Source organism: Aptenodytes forsteri, unplaced genomic scaffold (assembly GCF_000699145.1).
Source record: "Aptenodytes forsteri isolate BGI_AS27 unplaced genomic scaffold, ASM69914v1 Scaffold325, whole genome shotgun sequence".
In the NCBI taxonomy this organism is placed as follows: domain Eukaryota; kingdom Metazoa; phylum Chordata; class Aves; order Sphenisciformes; family Spheniscidae; genus Aptenodytes; species Aptenodytes forsteri.
The window spans coordinates 1,612,463-1,628,739 of NW_008795575.1; the positions used below are offsets into that span (position 1 = coordinate 1,612,463).

General features: G+C 44.8%; 1 protein-coding gene across 1 annotated transcript in view; it reads left to right on the top strand.

Annotated features, from left to right (window-relative positions):
- PAPPA (pappalysin 1) overlaps window positions 1-16,277 on the top strand; it is a 181,665-nt gene that overhangs the window by 76,790 nt on the left and 88,598 nt on the right. The window lies entirely within an intron of this gene.

Sequence of the window (16,277 nt, forward strand, 5' to 3'; positions counted from 1 at the left end):
CAACTTCAAAATATTTAACGATTTCAAGGAGATCCATGATCTACCTGTAGGCATTCTACAGCAGCAAGAAAAACATCTTTTGCATAACATGATTCCCTGGAAATGATTCACTCGTCTGTGGGAACAACATGAAGCTCTTTTGAAAAATGAACACCAGATAAAAGGAAACCTGCTAAGAAAACTGCACTCTAATTTAGAAAAGATGATCTAATTAGTACAGCTAATGTCAAGGAAGCATACATCATTATGGTCTTCTAAAGCATATTTAAATATAATAAAAATGATTAATTAACAATCATGAGCTACCATCCCTTTCATGGCCCAATTATACAGCTCAGAAGATGCAAATTGTCCCTACGGATTTAAGAATTCAAGGTAACTAACAATAGTGAATATAAAAACAAGACCCAGGACATCACTGAGGTTACTCATGTGCTGAAAGTTAAGCATGTGCTTAAGTGCTTTCTTGGGTTGTAGCCGTGTTCCAACAATTGCTGGCACTTAACATGAGATGAATATTGGCATATTGGAAACATGGAAAATGGTGAATTTTCCCATGGTTTTGCTGTGAAAGCATCTTTGCCTGAAACCTGGCCCACTCTCATTGGAAAATGGGACTGGTTTGGTTTGAAATATTTGCATACCTTAGCACAAGTTCCCACAGAAACAGGTCCAGTTTTGAGTTCATAACAAAATGTGAAGAAAAAAAGAAAAAAAAGCCCAAAACATAACTTGTATTCTGAGCTCTATTCCTTTCTCTTTTATTATGATTTTGTGGGTGACTTCTAGCTTATAGCCAGCTGTAGTGAAAGGGCGCTCTAATAATTAAATCAGTAGCCAGGGATTAATGACAGTTTTCCTGTGCGTCACTGAATAAATCGCATGGGGTAACGTTACTGTACCTGTCTGTATGTCTCACCTAGTTACATAGCCAGCTAAAAATCAGACATAAAATTTACGTTAGTCTTTCTGGGCTCTACCTGTGATCAGCAGATGGAAACGGATGCTCCTGGAGGCTGGCACAGCCAACCTAACCAAACTCTCTAGTCTAGCTGGCCTCAGGTTTTCTCTGTCTTTCCAGGGAATTCAGGGAAAATCTTGCCAGTGAGCTTCGATGAGATGCTTGGAAAAGTAAAATGAAGTTTTTAGTCACTGGGTGAGGAGTCAAAGATGCAGATTCTTAAGCACTTGTAGTTGGTTTTGATTCAAGACTTCAGCATGTGTTTGAAATCTTGAAAAGTGGGGTGATTTTTTTATCCTAATATGCCTGTGTGCACAGCACTGATCTGTATCCTCTGGTGATGGGGGGTCACGCAGATTCGTAGGCTGATGCTGTATGTCCAGGCTGCTGCTGGGCCATACCTTGAGACACAGCAAACTCACTGAAACTCTGCATGGGGTTGTGGTTATGTGGTAGAGGCAAAGGCAAGATGAATTTTCCATTAGCACCTTGTGCAAAGAGTAGCCACAGTCCTTATACTCCGTAAGCAGGAAGGAAGGAAGATGCTTCAGGGAAGCCAGGGACAGAGGTGTTGGGCTGTGCTGCTACGTGTGTGTGTGTGTGTGTGTATATATATATATATGTATGTAGAGGTGAATGCAGTCTCTCTCGACCTGTTTGCATCTGCCTGTTTGTCTCATTCGGTACAGCTGGAATACAGCATATCTGTGCAACCAGACTTTGCAGCCCCTTTATCTCTCTATAAGCCCCAAGCCAGTTACCCCTCCTTTGTAGAGGTGAGCAGTCTCTCTCGACCTGTTTGCATCTGCCTGTTTGTCTCATTCGGTACAGCTGGAATACAGCATATCTGTGCAACCAGACTTTGCAGCCCCTTTATCTCTCTATAAGCCCCAAGCCAGTTACCCCTCCTTTATGCTACTGCATGTTTTCCATATTAAATAAAATGACACCCCCACATGTTCTATGGAAGGTTATTTTGAAGGCAGTCACATATCTTTACTCTTGCCTCCTCTGACCTTGATCTTCACTTTCTCTTTTTCTCCCAAAGAAAATATTTGCTTGCACTGTTATCTGTGAGCAAGATCCTTTCCCCAGGTGTGGCGATGCTGAAAGAAAAATTAATTTCTCCTACCTTCTTCCCATCAAAGAGAGGGAACTTCTCTTTAAGCTGAGAGGAGAGACAGCCTTTAATGGATAGGCCTTGCCTAGTCAGCACTGGGTGCTCCTCAGAGGAGAGTAAATAACTAGAACAGTGGAAACCTTTTATTAAGAAATGCAAAATAATGCCAGACCTTCTGTTCTCAAGCTGAATTTTAATCTCAGCTCTTGGCTCAAGCTGAGGCTAACAATCATTTCTATGGGACAGGACCTTACCCTTGCACCTTACAGAAACCAGGCAAGATACACTCAATTCCACTGAGTATGATCAGCCAGAATTGCTGGTATCTCTGATACAAAATGAGAGTCAGAGCCTAGGAAGAGAGCAGAAAGCTAAATAAATCAGTGGGAAAAAAAAGAGGTCAGGCCAGGTGCAGCACAGAACTGCTGAGTCTTCACACCGCAGCGAGTGATAAGGAAGGAGCCTCATTTGCAAGTCTTAAAGTCTCAGCTCACAATTTAATCCAAAGTTTGGGTTGTGCTCATACGTAGAGGGTTTCACTCTGGCTGTTCTCTAGAAATGATGTGCAAGATAGTCACAACGGCAAACGTGGTAATTGCTTTGCCCTCACTTTGCCCTTACTGTAGCGCTTTTACGCTCACGTCGTTGCAGTTGGAAAGTAATCGTTGCTCTTGCATTCGTTTGTAGCAACGATTGATTTTTTTAAGAGCTCAATGAGAAGTGAGTGCCCACGAGATGCCCTCCTGAGGATGTCACAGGTACATTTAGGTGTCAGTCCCACCGGGACAGCCTGGGGTGAGCAGCCCGTGTTCCCCGTTGCACTCTCAGTAGCCCAATTTGCGAGCGGTGAGCAGCCGGTTGTGCTGGCGAGATCTACGCTCTCCCCTCTGGCAGGCCAAGCCAAGAGACACCGAGGTTAGTTTTGGAAAGTTGTCAGAATAACTAGAAAAGTTTCTAAGAATTGGAAATTTTCCCAACTTTTCTGCCACAGACTTTGTAGGAAACCTCAAAATGTAGTGCACGGCGATGGATCGGGTCGTCTTTGTGGTGTTAACGTGTAGGCTTTTTTCAAGACAAAGGCATTGACTGAAATAACCTTAGAAAGAATCCCAGCACGAAGCCCTGGTATAAGTTTTGGTTTTGCAGAGTTGAGCATCACTGAGAAGCAAGTATGCTGCCCTGTGATATATTCATCTGAGCCATTCCTACAGTGACTAGAGCTTTAGTACCTAAGTGACACCTAGAGATACTGCATTCATACTTGAAAAAGAAAGAAAAAAGAGAGACTGAGAGAGAAACTTGCATTTTCTTATATAGGGAATTTTTTTTTTTCCTCAGTTTTGGCTATTTTACACCTACATTCTATGGCTAAACCTTTTCTGTTGCTCGATAATAGTTGGAGGGGACTGGTCGTCATCTGTGTATAGTTGATGTTTAAGTAAGTACAATATTTTAAAATATTTTGTTAGAATTGGGAGTTCCATTCAGTGCTAAGCTTGTAAACTCTATGTCATTTACTGTGTTTTAACTCTGCATCTAAGACGGCGGAGTGCAGATCTCACTCGGGCTTCTTGGACTGATTGCAGAATGACTGAGAAATTACTATCGTCAAGATTGCAGGTAGTTGGAGGGCTGCTGTGGCATTGTTCATGCGTCCTTAGCATTTCATGTACTTTAGCACTGTATCGATACCGGGCAACCCCTGGTATCACTATAGGCTGGGGGATGAAGGGATTGAGAGCAGCCCTGCCGAGAAGGACTTGGGGGTGCTGGTGGATGAAAAGCTGGACATGAGCCAGCAATGTGCGCTCGCAGCCCAGAAGGCCAACTGTATCCTGGGCTGCATCACAAGAAGCGTGGCCAGCAGGTCGAGGGAGGGGATTCTGCCCCTCTGCTCTGCTCCGGTGAGACCCCACCTGGAGCACTGCCTCCAGCTCTGGAGCCCTCAGCATAAGAAAGACACGGACCTGTTGGAGCGGGTCCAGAGGAGGGTCACGAAAATGCTCAGGGGGATGGAATGCCTCTCCTGTGAAGAAAGGCTGAGAGAGTTGGGGTTGTTCAGCCTAGAGAAGAGAAGGCTTCGAGGAGACCTTCTTGCAGCCTATCAGTACTTAAAGGGGGCTTATAAAAAAGATGGCGGCAAACTTTTTAGCAGGGCCTGTTGTGACAGGACAAGGGGGAATGGCTTTAAACTAAAGGGGGGTCGATTTAGACTAGATGTAAGGAAGAAATTTTTTACGCTGAGGGTGGTGAAGCACTGGCCCAGGTTGCCCAGAGAGGCGGTGGATGCCCCATCCCTGGAAACATTCCAGGTCAGGCTGGACGGGGCTCTGAGCAACCTGATGTAGTTGAAGATGTCCCTGCCCACGGCAGGGGGGTTGGACTAGGTGACCTTTAGAGGTCCCTTCCAACCCAAACTGTTCTATGATTCTATGATTTTATCCAAAACAATTGTTTGTTTCAAAATTTGCATTATTGTTGCATTTGCCATTTGTTACCGGTATCCAATCAGAAGAGCATATGATAAGTGACTTGTCAAAAACCCCAGATGATGAGTAGTTGAAGGAGATGGAAAACAGTTCTTAGTCTGAAGGTTCCTACAGATATGAATAAGCAGAGAGGCTGGAGAATCAGCAGTGGCTATTCATAATGAGCAATAATTCATTACAGCCAATTATTGGTGTGCCTTTTAGCCCCTGAACTCAATAGGAAGACTGCATTTACATGACACAGGCCCAGCTGAACAAAGGACTGGAAAAATATGAATATCACAATGATGATATGTAAACCTAAGTCCCTGCTGAATGCAACACTAAAATTTCATGGCAACATCTGTCCTTATTATGGCATTCCTTCCTTCATCTTGAAGATCTATTTCTCTATTTTGTGAAGGTCTACCAGCCAGAGGAATGTATGATCTAAAGCAGCTGAAATGAATTGCCAGATCCATCTGTCATGAAGATAATTAACACCATATTTCTACCCAAACAAGATACAGATCGCTGGGTGGATGTTCTCCCGACACCAAAAGCTGAAGCCCATATTATCACCATCTTCTGCTCACCCCTCCTCCACAGTTACCATGCCAAACCTCTCTTGATATGCCAGGAAATACTGGGGAGTATTTAAGATAGGACTGAAATGTTAAGAAAGCACTTTACATGCCCAGATTTATCTGCAAGAGCTGCTAGGTTGGCGGTGCGGTATCGGCATGCTACACATCTGGATTCCCAACAGGCTTTAGAATGTGGTATTCCAGATGTCCTTGTGCACGAATACTTAGCCAGCTACCCTGGAAATGCCTTGCCTTGATGCGTGCAAGGACCTCTATGCTTTTTTTGTGGATACATCTCACTGATGGTTCATAGTTGTCTTGCAATTGAATAAATACAACCAACTGCTTCTTCCCCTCTCACTTGGAATGAAGAGCTCCCAGCTTATTCTGAATTTCTTGATCCTACATGCATAATATTGTCTTATACCAACATATGCACCATTTCGAGGCATCCAGTCCTGTAAATTAGTCATTTCTACATTATAACTCCATCCTTCTCTGCATTGACTGAGCCTATTTACCAATTCTGTGTTGTCTGTGGATACTTGGACTTTTGGGTTTCAGATCTTTATTTGCAGGAAATGTTTGTTAGTTAACCTCAAAGTGATAACTGAAAGACAAATTTCCATTTTCATTCAAATTTCTCTTTCAATCCAACCTATTACAGCTACTAGAAGTAAATGCAAAATAGTGTCATCTCTTATTGAGTCCCTAAGTATTTGATGCCTGCTCTCACGTCTAGCAGTACCAGAGACCTGCCATTATTAAAAGCATTTGTTCTCTAGTCTGCATCTAGAAGGTTTCTTTCCCATAATTACACAATTCTCCATATTATTTCTCTCTAGTAATATATTAGAGATCCCTATCTGTATTCATATGAAAGTCTACAGCTCATCTCCAGTAAAAACACTTTTACCAAGCTTCAACAGGAACAGGTTTACTCTTATTCATGCTTTCTTGCTCATTCCTAAGAGCTTCCCTATCATTTGTAGTGCTGCATGGACAAAGCTATTTTGAGCTTTCCCAAGAAGCAAACACCCTTCTGTCCCACCAGGTTTCTCTTACCCCTCTAATTTCCAGTTTCAGGTACAGTACTAGCACTGCTAGGTCTTGCCTAGTTCTTCATCCAGAGTCCTTGCATTAAGGAGTAAATGTTTCAGTTTTTCCTTTCTGAGCCTAGTTTCCCAGCTGGATTAGTGGCCGTGCTGTCACTGTCCAAAAGCCTCCGCATGTCAGTGAAGAGCTTTGAGTATATCAGAGCTGCCTCTGGTCAGTTTTGGCAAAGTTGTGAAGTTTAATATTCAGCTGGTGTAGGACAGCGTAGTAGTCCCGGAGCTCAGTGGAGGTGCTGGTGATCCGCTAGCAAGCATCGTCTCTCTGAGGCCATCTCTAGCCTTGGCTGCGTTGTCAGCTCCTTCCTTGTGCAGCCAGGATTGATAGCCCTGTTTCTGCTTAATGAACCTGGAAATTTCCCATGATGAAAGAACAGAAATAGATGGGACGGTGGCCTGTCCCACACCTTCCCTTCCAACAGCAGGAAACTGATCATAGGCATAGACCCTAACAGAGGTGAAGTTCTGGTAGGAAGGAGAGTCCTCCACCCAGCAGCATCTTCACCGCCAACATCCCCCCAGGGAAATTCTTTCCTTTCCCAAACAGTGTGGCCTCGCCTCTGGCTTGCATGGCAGCAGGGAGCTGGGACTGGGCAGGGAGGCAGCAGGGATGACTGATTCCGCTCCCTGTGCCAGATAGGAGCGTGTACCTCTGCTCTACACCGAGGGCTCGGTAAGCCAGGAAGAGGAAAACTGCTTCTTTTTCATCTGCTGTTCCTGCATCTTTCCTTCACACGTGTTGTGCTGCTAAATACCGAGGTAGCGGTTGTTATTATTTATAGCTGCCAGTAGCGTGCCAGGCGTTTTACAGTAGAAATACACCAGGTGCCTTCTTTCAAAGAGCTCACAATTAAATGTTAGAGGCTAGCAGTGCCACTGCTCTCAGGGATTATACATCTCCACTTGGCTGATGTGACTTGACAGCTGGAAGCCACATTCTGATGGCTTTCCTTCTTTCTTGCTTTCTTCATTAAAGGTGCCAGGTTATCTTTGCGAAAGAATAAAACCTGCTTCCTGACCCCCCACACAGAACAGATAGAGCAATTTTTTCCCTTACCACCCTCTGCCAAATTACCTTAACCCTGCCCTGGAGAAGAGAAAGAACAATCTGACGGTCTGTGCCCATTCAGTAGGCAGCTTTTCTGCTAAGCTTGTGCAAAGATGCCATTTGGTGCCAGCTGTAGTGATAGATTTGTGATTCTTCGCTGTTGCGGTTTCTTATGTAATGCTGTAACTGTAGCTGGCACTTGACAAAATCCGTAGCTCCTGTTCTGGCTCGGCCACACATGATGCAAGAATAAGGTAGTAAGGGCAGGTTTATATCTTTATGGGTTTGTGATCCTGAGACAGGGCAGCCCAGAGGCATTTTTCAGCCTGGGTCTATCTTTGAAGAGTGGGATTGCTCTGAATGTCCCCCAGCTGCCTCTCTCAAAGAAATGACTCGAGAGCATGGGAAGAGCCAGGAAAGAGGGATTGCCCCATTTGGGGAATGACAGTTTGCTTCGGGATCGGCTCTGCCAGCTCTGCTCCAGCCAGGGACTCCCCAAGGACTGCTGCTACATTGGGTTCATGTCTCCAGTGTGCCTCTTGGGCGATACACAGAGGCTGTAGAGAGATCAGACCCGTAGACTACAACTTAGCCATATGCAAGTATCCCTGAAAAAGTGAACATTAACGGCTGTCCTATTATTAACCAAGGAGATACTATTAGAAATTGATATATTTAATCACTCCCAGCCAGGGTGGAATTTGAACTCGCGACCTAGAAGTAGTAGCAGAGTTTTCAGCTGCAGGAAAAAAAAAATGAAGGTCAAACAGGACTTTTCCTGCTGGGCAAAATCATTTATTGCAGGTGAAACAGTCTCAGATATGTGGTAAATTAGGCTGTGCATTATCTCATGGATAATAATTTCTCTCTGATGTTTCCCTTCTTGTGTGCATCTTTATTTTGGGCTCTAAATACGATAAGAAGAACCAGAAATCTCCCAGGAATAACAAATGCATTTTCTTTGCTTGATTGAGGAAAGAAATATTGGACAGACATGTGTTATGCAACAATTTAAAAATAACTCTCTTGTAAAACTTGGAGTGAGCCTCAAATACCGCAGAAGAAGCAGAAATGTGTTACCTACCTTTTTATCAGCAGTGTCAGCCAGTACAGCTTTTTTCAGCTACTTTTACTGAACTATTGGCCTGATCATTTCCTGGGCATTTTATTTTAATATATTTTCCTAGGAAATAAATTCCAAGTCTCTGTTAAATTTGGAGCTACCCTCAAACAGGCAAGGATTTGAAAACAACGCTGCAGTAAAACTAAAATACCTGTGCTGTCCTTAATACCTCGTTGGATACAGTGACAGACAAGACAGAAGCCTTTTAGGTGTATCATTGCATGGCATGCAATGCACTGAGCTCGCTGTGGGCCCAAGGCACCCGTGGTGTGATTGCTTCACCCCAGCTTGATCTTAGTCTTTCTGGCCAGGATCTTCTTGAATGTATAGTGACGTTGGGTATCTCTGTGCTGATGCCCCAATTCCAGCATTTTCCTGGAGCTTTTTGTGATCGGAGAGGCAAGGTGGAAATGAAGCTCATTCTTCTCTGCAAATTGTACCCCAGTGAGGGTGCCTGGAATTGGGCACCCCAAATTATCAGCCACTACTAAAAATACTGGCCCTGAGAGCTCGGTGCAGTAAACGAGATCATTTATTCACAGTGGTACAGATTTTTTTGAAATGTAAGACCAGTTGCAGATGTAATGACAATAGAGGAAATTAGCTCATGATGGGATTTTAGAAAGAGGCTAGTGGAAATATGTTCAGTAATGTTGAGTTATTAAACCATTAAAGATCCCACTGGAGACCAGCTAGTAGGATTTCTCATAATCTGAAGTGGCTTAAGGCAAAACACAGAGCCCCTAAGGAGGGAAATGACAAAATGTTCCTTTGGAATAGTCACCTCATCTCCTCGCCCATCTCTGTGTGCTCTGCTATGCGGCGTGCGTGACAGCACATATGTCTCTCTCACGCATATGCACATGTACATACAGGCTCCCTCCCTCCTCCTGAGGAGCAACACCTCAGGAGTGCCACAGCCCCTGTGCCTTTACCCTCCAAAGCGGAGTTTCGTCGAGGAGGGATGGTAGAGGTGAAACCAGAGAAAACTGCAAACATCTGTGTTCGCTTGGGGCCCAATTTAAGCCCTACTGAAAATGCACATAATAACTTCCACTGGCTTCAGGAGCCTTTGGATCAGGCGCTGCGAGCGTCTGCTCCCATGGCTCTGTTTACCATTTTGGTGGGATTACACGGAAACGGGAGGGTATTAAGTTCTGAAAATCAGGTCTTGGCTCAGGCCTGTTGAAATGAAATCCTAGAGGTCAGGTCTGGATTCAGAGAAGTTGAAGAACGTTAGTCTGCCAAGTTGATGACCCTGAATTGGGAAGAGCTGCTGCCCACAGGGAGAGCCAAACCTGAAGAACTGGCACGGGGCTGAGGGTAGCAGCCGAAGTGCTCCCAGCCCCCGTGATGAATAATCGACATCCAAAAGTTGAGGGGTGATTGCTGGGGTCCCAGACCCTGTGCAGGGTGTGCATCAGGCACTTCTCCTGCAGCGTGGTCTGAACCAGCGCTGGAGCCCGTGCGGATGCTGCCGCTGGCGGTCCTGCACGGAGAAGCCATGGCACAACTGGGATGTTGTTAACGGTATGAGTAATCAGGCAGCGCTCATTGAGAGGCACGATGCAACAGGCAAAGGTTCGCCAATGACGATGATGGCCTTTAAAGCAATTAACCTGTCCTAACCTGCCTTCCAGTCGTGTTACTGTTTTCTCCCTGCTGCGCCGGTACACCGGAGCACTATCCTCAGGTGGTGGATACTGGCACTGTTCCCTTGAAATCAATAGAGAATTGCTGGCTTCCACCGGTTGGAAATAGGGTTTTCTGCATTTCATGTCCCAGATCTTTCCTTCCTCGGTCAAAACATAACAGCCTTCCCCCCTGCGGCGGCTGCGTCTGAGCTTCATGTTGAGAAGTGCTCCTGTCCCAGCTTAGGGTCTGATCGCAGCAGTGAAGAAGCAAACACAACAGATTTTCCCCCTCCTTCCCTGCTTCTAATAGCAACCAGGTGCTCCGACACTTAACCTGTGTGCTGCCGTGAAATTGCCTGTCTAGTGCAAACACCCATGTGAGGCCCTGGGCCTCTAAGATTTACTTTATCCCCGGATTTGTAACCCAATCTCATTTAGATCCTCCATTTATATCATCCACTTTAAAAATTCATAATTTTTGTTGTTGTTGTTGTTGTTGTTTAAACATGAAAGTAGATAATTATCTGTTGACTTTTTTTTTTCTTTTGAGAAAAAACAAGAAATATCTTTAAGGCCTTGGCTGCAAACTTTGTTTTTTATTAAATGTGCTACTGTGTTTTAAATTGGTACCAGGGCAAATACTTGGATGATTATATCAAAGTCTGCTGGAGTTAATCAGTTGCATATATATCTATATGTTTGCTACTTAAAAAACTTACGGTTCTTGCACGAAGGACAGAAGACAGCAGTCTGTGTAAAAAACAAATGTTCAGAAACAAATGTGTTTAAGATCCTAAACAGGACCTGGGTTTCAGAGCAGAGGTGCTACAGCCAGGTGTGTAGTCCTGTGCCATGGCATCTTGTGCAGGCAGGGAGCTGGTCTGAGCAGCAAATGCACACGTTTGCAACTCAGAGGAGCAGACGAGCAGCTGAGTTGCAATGGTTTACACCTGGAGTATTTTGCTGAGGTCTCTAAAGTTACTTGAGATTTACACCAGCGTAAGCAAGAGCAGAGCTGCACACTAATTGCCTGTTTTGATTTTGTGGTGATTATGAGAGGTGGTGGTGACTTTGGTTCGTAGAAGTATTTCATGGGGCAAAGGATATTTTCCTTTTCCTAATAGATTGGATCCCTCAACCTTTGACTTCAATCTCGAATATGTGGGGTATCATGGTATTGCATAAGTGGGTAAGGTGGTTTTTTTGGGTGTTACGAGAGATACCTTCCTCATACAGCCAGGAGCAAAAGTTGAGTTTGGGCATTGTCTTGATGCCACTGCTTTGAATGGTGAGACTCTGGGCTTCAGAGAGCAGAGACACCTGATGGTACAAAACGTACCCCACCAAGTATTCAGCTGAAATTATCTGTTCAGGTCGTTGGCTGCTCTGTCGTTCTTCCTCGGAAATACCCAGTTCAGGTTTAAGCTGGGTTTGGGAGCAGAAATCCACCGTCCAGTCCCCACTTTCCCATCCAACCTATGAGCGTTCATTTAATACTCCAGCTAACCTGTTTGATTTGCTTGTAAACAAACAAATCATAAAAAAAGCTGGAGGGCACAGAGCAAACCCACCACCCCTGCTGGGACCTATCTCATCATGAGTAGAGAGAAAAGCCTCTCCGAGGCTGCTTCCTTGGCATTTATGTCTTCTGAGTCAGGTCGGTGTCTGAGAGAGAGGCAGGAGACTTGTTTTGAGGCCTTTGCACCTGCCATGTCACTGGGCTTATCCAAACAGGGAGAGATCGGACCACAGCTGAAAAAACAGCCCATCACAAGAGCTCAGGATTTTTGATGTCCTTCTTTTGTTTACAGCATCCCGCCCCTCCTCTCTCCCGACTGCAGAGCCGAGCAGGAATTCTCTTCATTATCTTCCGCCGTGCTTCTCATGCCATTTTTATTAAAAGAAGGAAAGGCAAGGCGAGGGGGAGCGTGTGCGAGAGAGGAGGTAAAAGCGGAAAACAGTCATATTTGCACAATCAATGTCAATGCAGGAAAAAGGACGGGAGTTGGGGAGCAAATCTATTCAGGTTGTCCTAAAGCGGCCTCATCCCCCGGGTTACTCTTTATCAATTACTTTTGGAGCACCTGAGGATGGGGGAGCCTGCAAACACCCCAGTGGCATTGCCGAGAGGTAAAACCCAGCACAGTTTAATGACCCACTCTCTAAGTAGCAATGAAGAGAGCAGTGTTAGCTCCTCTGATCTAGAAACATTGAGCCCTGGTTCAGTGCCCAGGACTGGGAAGCTCTAAGCATGTCTGAGCGGTGCAGTCCTTCTTCACTGTGTTAGTGGCTATTTGGGGTATTTCAGGATCTCTGTAAGTGACGTTGGGATTTTCAATGGCTGTGAGCAGCATGTGGGGAACCAACTGGACAGCTCTAGGCTGCGGAGGATGGGACTGGAGATGGCATAGGCCTTTGGCTCTTTCGTGTGTGGTTGTATTCAGTCCACCTTGAGCAGCTGATCCAAAGCATTGCAACAAGTGACGATGTGGGTCGCGGCTATTTGCTGCCAGCAGATTTCCTGTTTTGCTTGGCAGGCCTCCTTGCTAGGGAAGAAGAGCAAAGGCGACGGTGGTAGAGGGAAACGGGGAGGTTGCTGGCAGACTCATTCTGGGCTGCGGAGAGCTGTCCAGGAAACGTTGTCCTTTGGCTCAAGAGTTTGGTGGCTATTTAAGGTCAAAGAAAGATGGGTCCTTCATGAGGACACTTGAGGTGCAGAATTTGCCTGTTTCACATGACACTGCCTCTGACAGCCATAATTTAATTGGGGATGCCTAAGACCTTGTCGTCTTGTCCTTAAATAACAGGAACACTGTCTGCTTTCATTGCTTTCTGGCCATTTATGTTTTCATAGGACAGAAGCTGGGATCAGCCTTAAGGATATTTTCAATTTTGTTGGAAACAAGTCTTTGCTGTATAAAAATCCTCCCTGCTGTTATTTGTAGTAGGAAAAACATATATGCCATTGTAGTAGGGAGAGAGGCGTGGGATGTTTGCTTTCCCTCGGTGCTTTCACTGCGTCTCGAGCGTGTGCTGTGTCCTCAGATGCTGAAGCCCTACAGTGGGCCCAGAGCAGATGTGGTTGGGGCAGTGTCAGCCCTTGCAGATCTGCTGGCACTTGAGGGCATGCGTGTTGCTTCTGTAAATTCAATGATCCTTTAAACCCACTTGGGTCTGAGTAGAAAACTACTTCCCAGAGGTATAATTTTTCCTGTAAGTTTTACAGGAACACCCAAACTGAAAGCAGAGGTCCCTTGCCTGGGGGACACAGCAAGATTTAACTCAACTGCCCAGCCTCCCCAGTAAAAACAGGAAAAGAATTAGAGGATTTTATATTTCTGACCCTGGATCCGTCACTCGCCACAGCAGACAGGAAAGTTGCCCTCGTGGTATTTCACACGGCACGTCCTAATTCCCCCTCTAAGCAAAGGGCTTGAGTCATTGCTTTTTAATAAGACTGCCTCCCCACGGGCGGAAGCTGCAGCGATCAATGCGGCTTACTCAGTTCTCGAAAAGGTCATTAAAAGACCATAGATATAAATTTAAAAGAGTGTTTGTTCACATCCTTAATGTTAAAGATGTTCTTCTGTCTCACTTCCTTAAGTAGCATCGTACGAAGCTGGCATGCGTCGGACCTGCCTGACAGCAGATTGGAAAGAGCGTTATCACTGTTAGTGTGCCATCAGCTCCGAGGGAAGGCAGGAGAGAAAATAAATGGTCAAAAATCACACTTTTATCCCCACTTGGAGCAGAGCTTGTCTTGCTGACATCTCCACATACAGTCTGTAATATCGACCTTGGTGCCCCATAACTATATAGGAGAAAATAAATTCTTTTTTTTGCTTTTTTCCCCTTCATTACTGCATTCTTTCCTCCCTCCCTCACTATGGTACTGGATTACTGCCCTAAGTATTGCACATATCATCCCTCTAGCAGCTATATTTTTCCGAAATGTGGGTACTGTGAAGGAATGCTAAAGCTCTCAGTTGCTGCCGATATGATATATTTAACAGTTCAGGAGGATAGAAGTATCTCAAATTCCAGTTGTTGAGACTTGTGAAACGCCACATCCAGGCAGTCAGCTGCAATCAGGTTTTTGCCACTCATTGCATCAGGCCAGGGTGAGCTGAAAGCACGATGGCTTGAGTTTTGAGTTTCTAAGGTGGCTTTCTGGTGCTCCAGTCGAGGCACATCTCCAGCTCTGATTGCGTGATGCTGGAGGGCACTTCTGGAGCACACGTGCTCCCATTTCTGATCTCCTCTGGGCATGGCTGGTTTGTTGGTGCTGCCCCTGGGTGTGACAGCCTGGGGCTTCTCTGCCATCCCCAGCATGGGGAAGGTTGTGAGGCTCCAGGTTGCTCTCAACTGGGCTGTCCGAAAGGGAAGCCAGGATGAGGATGAGGGGGATTGGCCCCGTGGCTGCAGTGGGGAACTGGAGACCTGGCTCCCAGTCCTGGCATTGCTTTACAGGGACTATATGTCACTAGGCATTTGTCTTCCCTTTCTCTGTATTTTAACCTAAGACAAGGATATTACGTTCATAGCTCATGGGGTATTGTGAGCATAAATAATTTAATGGCTATTTTGTACCCGAGCTGTGTAGAAGTAAGGGACGCCAGGCTGTGCAAATACCTAAATGTATGTGTAAGAAGTCAGGTATTTTGCTCACCTTCTATTTTAGAGAAGAAATGGCCTTTTTTCTCCTGTCACTAAACTATAAGGATCATGTGCCTGTTAGAACGTATCACTTCTCCAAGAGCTTTCCATTTTTGAGCAGCAGGCTGCAGTTGGAAATCTCCCCTCGCCAGCATGTAGCAGGTGACAGGATTAGACCAAAGCCCACTGCCACAAAGCCAGCAGTCACTCTTCTCTGGTGTCCAGGGGGTCCTCCCACCATACCCAGTTTTGCATTCACAATCCATGCAGTTAAATACGCCAGAGTTCTCCCTGCCTAATAACTTTCATTTCCAGTTTTCTGTCTTATTCACCCACATACACATTCATCTCCAGTCACCTAATAATTCATAAACACCATATTCTCTCCCGTGCTTAATTTAGTACTATGTCTTCTTCCATTATGTTCTGCCAACCTCCCGCCCTGTACATAAACAAATGTGAACTTCTCCTGTTTTCCATTTGCTTACATGTACACACAAGCATACACAAACACTCCCACATACTAAAACACGCTCGCGGAGGCACACTGTCTGCTGTTAGCCGAAGGCCTGCCCATCACCTACAGGTATTGGTGGAAATCACAGAAAAAATCAGAACCTGAAAGCTACTGTTCTGCACTCGCACGTGTGATCTCAGTGCATCAGAAAGCAGCATGGATTTATTTATTTTGTAGCTGTTATAGCTGCTCAAACTGTTCATTTGTTAACAGTCCTTTCTAAGAATTGAACCTTTTTTGTGGTTAGCAGATCCCCAGTGACAAAATCCACATTTGTGCAGGCATACTTGTTAATCTTAAATCTTTTACGAATGGTTTTGAGAAAGAACTTGAGAAATAACTGCTCTTCAATAATCAAAGCTTGCCTCTGCTTTGATTTCATCGGTATGTATCAGAAACTTCCCATCTTAATAAGTGGATTTATCTGGGAGTGAAATCTAGAGGAAACCCTCAGTGTTATACAACAGTGTGTGTTTGGCCACTTAAGTTACTTCCTATAATTGTATATTTTTTTTTCAAAACAGTTGTTTTAAACAGGTCCCAAGGGCAGAAGTTTGAAATTTTTCACTTTGATTGAATAAACACTCTTACCAATATCTGGGCAGATGTCTCCCCAATCTGTAGGTGAATTAAGATACTGTTTGTGCTACATGAACTCTCAAATTTAGCTAGTTGGAGCTACAGACTATCGCCGACAGGAGTCAGGTGAAGAAGCAATGAGAAGGGCAGTGGTGGTGTGTTTTCCTTCCACTGAGTTTCACTCCCCTTTTCAAGTGTGGTAACAAAGAATCAAATCCCAGTGCTGTTCACGTGCAATTCATTCAATGACAGTTATTTTGCAGGCATAGTATCCATGAGAAACAGCTTTGTTGTAAAATACAATGTGTGATATTGGAGTTTACGTCATGCTTGTTAATTTAAGGAATGTTGTAAGGAGATACTTATTTCACAAACTTGAAGATTTCAGTAACTACAGTCCGTTGATACCTACTTCAATGGCTTTGACGCTCTGTGTAGTAGATCTATCTCTTCGTAGTGCACACTTCATTAA